The sequence below is a fragment of the Melanerpes formicivorus genome, unplaced genomic scaffold (genome assembly GCF_026170545.1).
Source record: "Melanerpes formicivorus ecotype bairdi unplaced genomic scaffold, bMelFor1.0.p_v2 SCAF_5, whole genome shotgun sequence".
NCBI classification, from domain to species: Eukaryota; Metazoa; Chordata; class Aves; order Piciformes; family Picidae; genus Melanerpes; species Melanerpes formicivorus.
This window is the reverse complement of record NW_027142357.1, coordinates 986,302-993,183: the sequence shown is the minus strand read 5'-3', so window position 1 is coordinate 993,183 and position 6,882 is coordinate 986,302.

Genomic DNA, 6,882 nt, shown 5'->3' with positions numbered 1-6,882 from the left:
CCTTCCTGGGGCAAGACAGGGGGGTGAGGGAGATGTTTATGGGCTCTCCAAGGAATGCCTGGTGTGCCTTGCTGCCAGCTCTCCCAGGAATGTCTTCTACGTCTCACTGCCAGTTGCTGAGAGACACTGACAGTGTCCTGGACAGAATTAGAAGGCCTTGTGCAGGAGAGCAATGTGGCACAAGTGCTAAGTCAGCCACAGGCTATATGTGGCACACCAGTTGGTGCCTTCCTTCCCCTTCTTCAGACGCTCATTCCTTTGCCTGCTCCTTCAGCACAGGTTGACACCAGCCAGAGCTGCCCTGTGACTGCTGCGTGTCCCTGATTGCATCCAGGCTATTAACAGCTTACACAGCACTTGAAGGAGCCAGGAGGCAAATCCTCAAGCCCTCTGCCTGTGCACGTAACTCAGCCTTTGTGCCACCACACAATGCTGGCTCCAGCATTCAGCCATCACAGCCCTGCTTACTACCATCTGCAAAGGCCACGGTGCCAGCCCTGACTGCTATGGACAATCCCACACAGCCACCTCCAGGCTGCCTCCTGTGCTGTGCCTTGCTCCCAGACCACCTTCCAGTGGACATTTGGACCAATACTCCTGAACCTTGCTGACCTGCACTGTAATTGTGCTTGACCCTTCTCCACAAGCTTCCACAGCTTATCATAGAATCATAGAATCAGAGAATCACAGAACCATAGAATCACAAAATGGTCTGGGCTGGAAGGGACCTCCAAAGATCTTGCAGTCCAATCCCCTCTGCAGTCAGCAGGGACATCCCCAACTAGACCAGGTTGCCCAGGGCCTCATTGATCCTCACCATTAGTATCTCCATGGATGGGACCTTGACCACCTCCCTGGGCAACCTGTTCCAGTGTTCCACCACCCGTAGGGTGTCCTGCAGCTGCAAGCATCTTGGATAGCAAAAGGCTTTGCTGTACTGTGTTGAAAATGCTTTGTGTGTGATGAGCCCTGACACAGCCAACTCCTTAGAATGACAGAATGGTCAGGGTTGGAAGGGACCTCAAAGATCACCCAGTTCCAAGCCCTCTGCCATGGCCAGGGACACCTCACACTACAGCAGCTTGCTCACAGCCACATCCAGCCTGGCCTGAAAAACCTCCAGGGATGAGGGTTCCACCCCCTCCCTGGGCAACCTCTTCCAGTCTCTCACCACCCTTATGGGGAACAACTTCTTCCTAACCTCTAATCTCAATCTTCTTTCCTCTGGCTTGGATCCATTTCCCCCAGTCCTATCACTACCTGACACCCTAAAAAGTCCCTCCCCAGCTTTCCAGTAGCCCCTTTCAGAAACTGGAAAGCCACAATAAGGTCATCTTGGAGCCTTCTCATCTCCAGACTGAACAGCCCCAACTCTCTCAGTCTGTTTCCATAGCAGAGCAGCTCCAGTAGATTAACTGGGCAGCCTGTTGCACACAGTCAGCGTTGCAGCTTGCCACTGAGATCCTGAGAGTTTGCTGGCAGTGAATCCCTGCCTTGGTACCTTAAGCCTGTGGTGAAAGATGGGAAAATTGAATCAGATGAGCGCTCTGGATGAGGCAGCAATCTCCCTTTTTTATGGCCATCCTACACATTTCAGGGAGGGCATAGGGAGAAGGCTCTGAGAATACCTTATTGTGGCCTTCCAGCATCTGAAAAGGGCTACAGGAAAGCTGAGGAGGGACTTTTTAGGGTGTCAGGGAGTGATAGGACTGGGGAGGAATGGAAAAAAAGTAGAAATGGGTAGATTGAGATTGGATGTTAGGAAGAAGTTCTTCCCCATGAGGGTGGTGAGACACTGGCAGAGGTTGCCCAGGGCGGTGTTGGAAGCCTCATGCCTGGAGGTTTTTCAGGCCAGGCTGGATGTGGCTGTGAACAACCTGATCCATGGCAAGGAGGGCTGGATTTAGATGATCCTTGAGGTCCCTTCCAACCCTGACAATTCTGTGACTCCATGATTCTCCTCTCTTTCTCTCCAGGCTCAGAGCTGGCCAAGCAGTGCCCATATATTTCCAAGCTCTTCCTGCTGACATCGCTGCCACCCAATCTTCACAGGAGAAACATGGCAAGTATTTAACTGCAACAGGTGTCAGCCAGGAGCTGAGCACAGGAAAGAGAGAACGTGTCAGACAGCTGAAATCATAGCAGAGAGGAGTCCACGGGACAGGAGAAAGGCTCCAAGAGGAGACTGCAATAGGTTAACTGTCCCTAGGTGGATGTAGCCACTGTCACACCTTGCCTGAAGGCAAACTCCCACCACAGCCTTCTGAGTGACCAACACCACTTTTCTTAGTGTTTGATCCGGTGTCCTGTGATGAATTTGCCACAAAAGAAAGCAAGGCAGTGTGGTCTGGATGATCAGAGGGTGAGGTGGATTTGAACTGGTGAAGGAAAGAAGTCAAAGAGTTGTGGTCAATGGGACAGAGTCTAGCTGGAGGCTTGAGTCTGGTGGAGTCCCTCAGAGGTCAGTGCTGGGACTTGTGACTTGTGCATGATGAGCCCTTACAAAGCCAACACATTAGAATCATAGAATCATGGAGTTGTCAGAGTTGAATGGGACCTGGCCTTCAAAACCTCCAGGGATGAGGCTTCCACCACCTCCCTGGGCAACCTCTGCCAGTGTCTCACCACCCTCATAGGGAACAACTTCTTCCTAACATCCAATCTCAATCTACCCACTTCTACTTTTGCTCCTTTCCCCCAAGTCCTATCACACCCTGACACCCTAAAAAGTCCCTCCCCAGCTTTCTTGTAGCCCACTTCAGACATTGGAAGGGCATAACAAGGTCTCCTCAGAGCTTTATCATCTCCACACTGAACAACCCCAACTCTCTCAGTCTGTCTCCACAGCAGAGCAGCTCCAGCCCTCTGCTCATCCTCATGGCCCTTCTCTGGACACCTTCCAGCACCTCCAGATCCTTCCTGGATAGAGGTTCCAGAACTGGACACAGTGCTCCAGGTGGGGTCTCAGCAGAGTGGAGCAGAGGGGGAGAATCCCCTCCCTGGCCCTGCTGGCCACACTTCTCTTGCTGCAGCCCAGGCTCTGCTTGGCTCTCTGGGCTGCAAGTGCTCACTGCTGGCTCCTGTTGAGCTTCTCCTCCCCCAGCACCCCCAAGGCCTTTTCTCCAGGGCTGCTCTCAAGCCAGTCCCTGCCCAGTCTATATCAGTGCCTGGGATTGCCCTGAGCCAGCTGCAGGACCTTGCACTTGGTGTTGCTGAACCTCACGAGGTTGGCCTGGGCCATCAGTGCAAGCAGTAAGAATGTGTCTGTGTATTTGCCCAGCAGCAGGAAAGGTATTTCAAGAGTGGCCATGGTGGTTAAAGGAAACAGCAAAGATAATTGGTATTTGGCATTACAGGAAAAATGGATTTGTCTGTTTCACAAAGGTCTCCATAGCTGACACAGATTGGTTATACCCTGAAGGGTGCACAGTCTGCCCCTGCCTGAAAGGTGTTCAGCTATTAGGGTGCAGGACCTTGCACTTGGTCTTGTTGAACCTCATGAGGTTGGCTTGGGGTCAGCTCTGCAGCCTGTCCAGATCCCTCTGGATGGATCCCTTCCCTCCAGCCAGTCAGCCACACCACACAGCTTGGTGCTGAGGGTGCACTCAATGCCACTGTCCATTGAAACACACTTCCTGTCTCTTAAAGCACTCAAATTCAGAGCAGTTCTGTGCTGGTCAGACCACCAGTGTAAAAACCAGGGAAGCTGCAGCAAGCTGACCCCTTCCAGTGAGTAGCAGCACCAACAGGACATGGTTTCCAAAAGGCCTCTCACTACTGGATTTTCTGGGGCCTTTTGAAACCTGAAGCTCTGTCATGGTTCATTATGTCCCCCTGGACATGGAATCTCCTGCAAGAGAGGGGCAGCCACGCACTCCCCAGGAGCTGTGCACCCAGGGAGACAGATGCCAGTGATAACTCACATCCCCAGCTGCTGCTGCTTTCCCTTACAAGTGGATCTCAGCAAGCCCCAGCAAGAGCAAGGGAGAGGCTGGGGGCTTGCTTTAGCCTTCCCCAAAGCTGCTGCTAAAAGGGGAAGTGGAGCCTTCATGCTACAGCCCCTGCCACCAGCTCTGCAGCCCAGGACGAGATGGTATGGCATGATCAGAGACCTGCAAATAGCAGCTCCCAGAAAAGAGCACAGGGACACATCTCCTCTGCATCACCTGGGACAATTCTGCTCTCTAGGGACAGACCCCACACACTCCCAGACACATGTCTCAGGACATATCTCCTCTGCATCACCTGGGACACTTCTGCTCTCTAGGGACAGACCCCACACACTCCCAGACACATGTCTCAGGACACATCCATGCTTAGCAGGCAGATAAGACCCTAGTGTCCTATCCCAGACATTAAAAAATTCACTGGATCCAAGTCTATAGCCCAGCAATTGAAATAAGGAGCTGCCATCCGCCTTCTCTGTGCCTGTTTATCTTCTGGCCTTCCTGTATCTGAAGGGGGCTACAGAAAAGCTGGGGAGAGACTTTTTAGGGTGTCAGGGAGTGATAGAACTTGGGGGTATGGAGTAATACTAGGAGTGGGCAGATTCAGGTTGGATGTTAGGAAGTTCTTCCCCATGAGGGTGGTGAGAGACTGGCAGAGGTTGCCCAGGGAGGTGGTGGAAGCCTCATCCCTGGGGGTTTTTCAGGCCAGGCTGGATGTGGCTGTGAGCAACCTGCTCTAGTGTGAGGTGTCCCTGCCCATGGCAGGGGGGTTGGAACAAGATGATCCTTGAGGACCCTTCCAATCCTAACAATTGATTCTATGATTCTATGATTCTAGGGTTCACTCCTGATCAATATACAACTACTTTGTGGCAGGTCCTCATAACACCTCCATGTCTGTCAGCACGAAGCATGTCCAGGTGTATCTGCATTCTTAGACAGGGCCACACTCTGTAGAGCCAGCACTAAGTTCATATTTGATTTCTGAAAGATTGGTTTACCTTTTAAAATATATTTGATGGTGGCTGTCAGGATTCTTTCACTGCAAACCTGGTTACTGGGACAGAGTCTATTTGGCAGCCTATGTCTAGTGGAGTCCCTCAGGGGTCAGTACTGGGACCAGAGCTGTTCAATATATTCATCAATGACCTGGAGGAGGGCACAGAGGGCACTGCCAGCAAGTTTGTTGAGGACACCAAACTGGGAGGAGTGGCTGACACAGGAGGGTTGTGCTGCCATTCAGCCAGACCTGGACAGACTGAGAGCTGGGCAGGGAGAGAAGGAATGGAATTCAACAAGGACCAACGGGAGAGTCTTGCACCTGGGAAAGAACAACCCCATGGAGCAGAAGAGGTTGGGGACTGAGCTGCTGGAGAGCAGGAAAGGGGAAAGGGACCTGAGGATCCTAATGGATGGGAGGTTGACCAAGAGCCAGCAATGTGCTCTGGTGGCCAAGAAGGCCAATGGCCTGGGATGGATTGGAAAGGCTATGGTGAGTAGGTTGAGAGAGATTCTCCTCCTCCTCTACTCTGCCCTGGTGAGGCCACATCTAGATGGAATATTGCGACCAGTTCTGGGCCCCTCAGTTCAAGAACGACCTCAGGGAACTGCTTGAGAGAGTCCAGCCCAGAGCCACAAAGATGATTAGGAGAATGGAACATCTTCCTTATGAGGAGAGCCTGAGGGAGCTGAGGGCTCTGGAGCTTGGAGAGGAGGAGCCTGAGAGGTGACCTCATTGCTGTTGCTAAAGCTGTGCAGGGTGAGTGCCCAGAGGCTGGAGCCAGGCTCTGCTGGGGGATGCCCAATGCCAGCACAAGGGGCAGTGGTGGAAGCTGAGGCAGAGGAAGTGCCATGGAAACAGAAGGAAGAATTTTTTCCCTGTGAGTGTTACAGAAACCTGGAGCAGGCTGCCCAGGGGGGTTATGCAATCTCCTTCTCTGGAGATATTCCAACCCCACCTGGATGTGTTCCTGTGTGACCTGCTGTAGGTGATGCTGCTCTGGCAGGGGGGTTGGACTGGATGAGCTTTTGGGGTCCCTTCCAGCCCCTAACATTCTGTGACTCTGTGAAACCTCAGGTGACCTTTCTTGCCATGAAAGTTCTCATAGGTGTAGAAATGCATACAAATGTAGATTATTTCCACCTAAGCTATACCTCCAGGATCCATTTCCACTGGTGGGTTCTCCTGAAGTGTGGTTTGTGCAATGTAAGACATCAGCACCAACGGAGATGCCTCCTCACCAGGGCCCTAGGGGATGCAGGTTCCTGTTACCTGCAGAGAAGCTGCACCATCCTATTCCCAGGCAAATCAGCAGAGCAGGAATTCCTCCACCAGGCACCTTGAAGGCAGCCAACAGAGCTCTTCAATGATAGATTATTTGTCACAAGGCATTCACAAAACCAAAGACAAATTTGAAAGGAGAAAAGGAAGTAAAAACCTCTCTTGGTCTGTGTTCTCTGAAGCAGAGACTGAGCCTGGGCTTCAAACTGCATGCATCAAGCAGTACAGGGTCTATTGATTCTAAAGACATGATTCCAATCCCAAAGAGTCTGTGCAGTTCATGAATAGAAGCAAGGCTCCCACTTAACCAGCACAGAACTTCATGAGCCTGGAAAGAAAAGGTTGCTCAACAACAACAAAAATGGATCAGCAGTTCTGGATATCTCCTGCAGAAAATCTCAGCTGTATGGACCTGGGGAAAACATCAGGTTTGAAAGGGTTAGAAGCTGTGCTGGGGAAAAAAGTCTACTGCAGACAGAAAAGTCTGGAGGACAGAGCAATGCTCACTATCAGTACAGGCTGGGGAAGGAGGTGTTAGTTTCTAACAGCCCTGAGGAAAAGGACTTAGGGGTGCTGATGGATGAGAAGCTGGACAGGAGCAGGCAGTGTGAGCTTGCAGCACAGAAGGCCAAGGGCAGCCTGGGCTGCATCCAA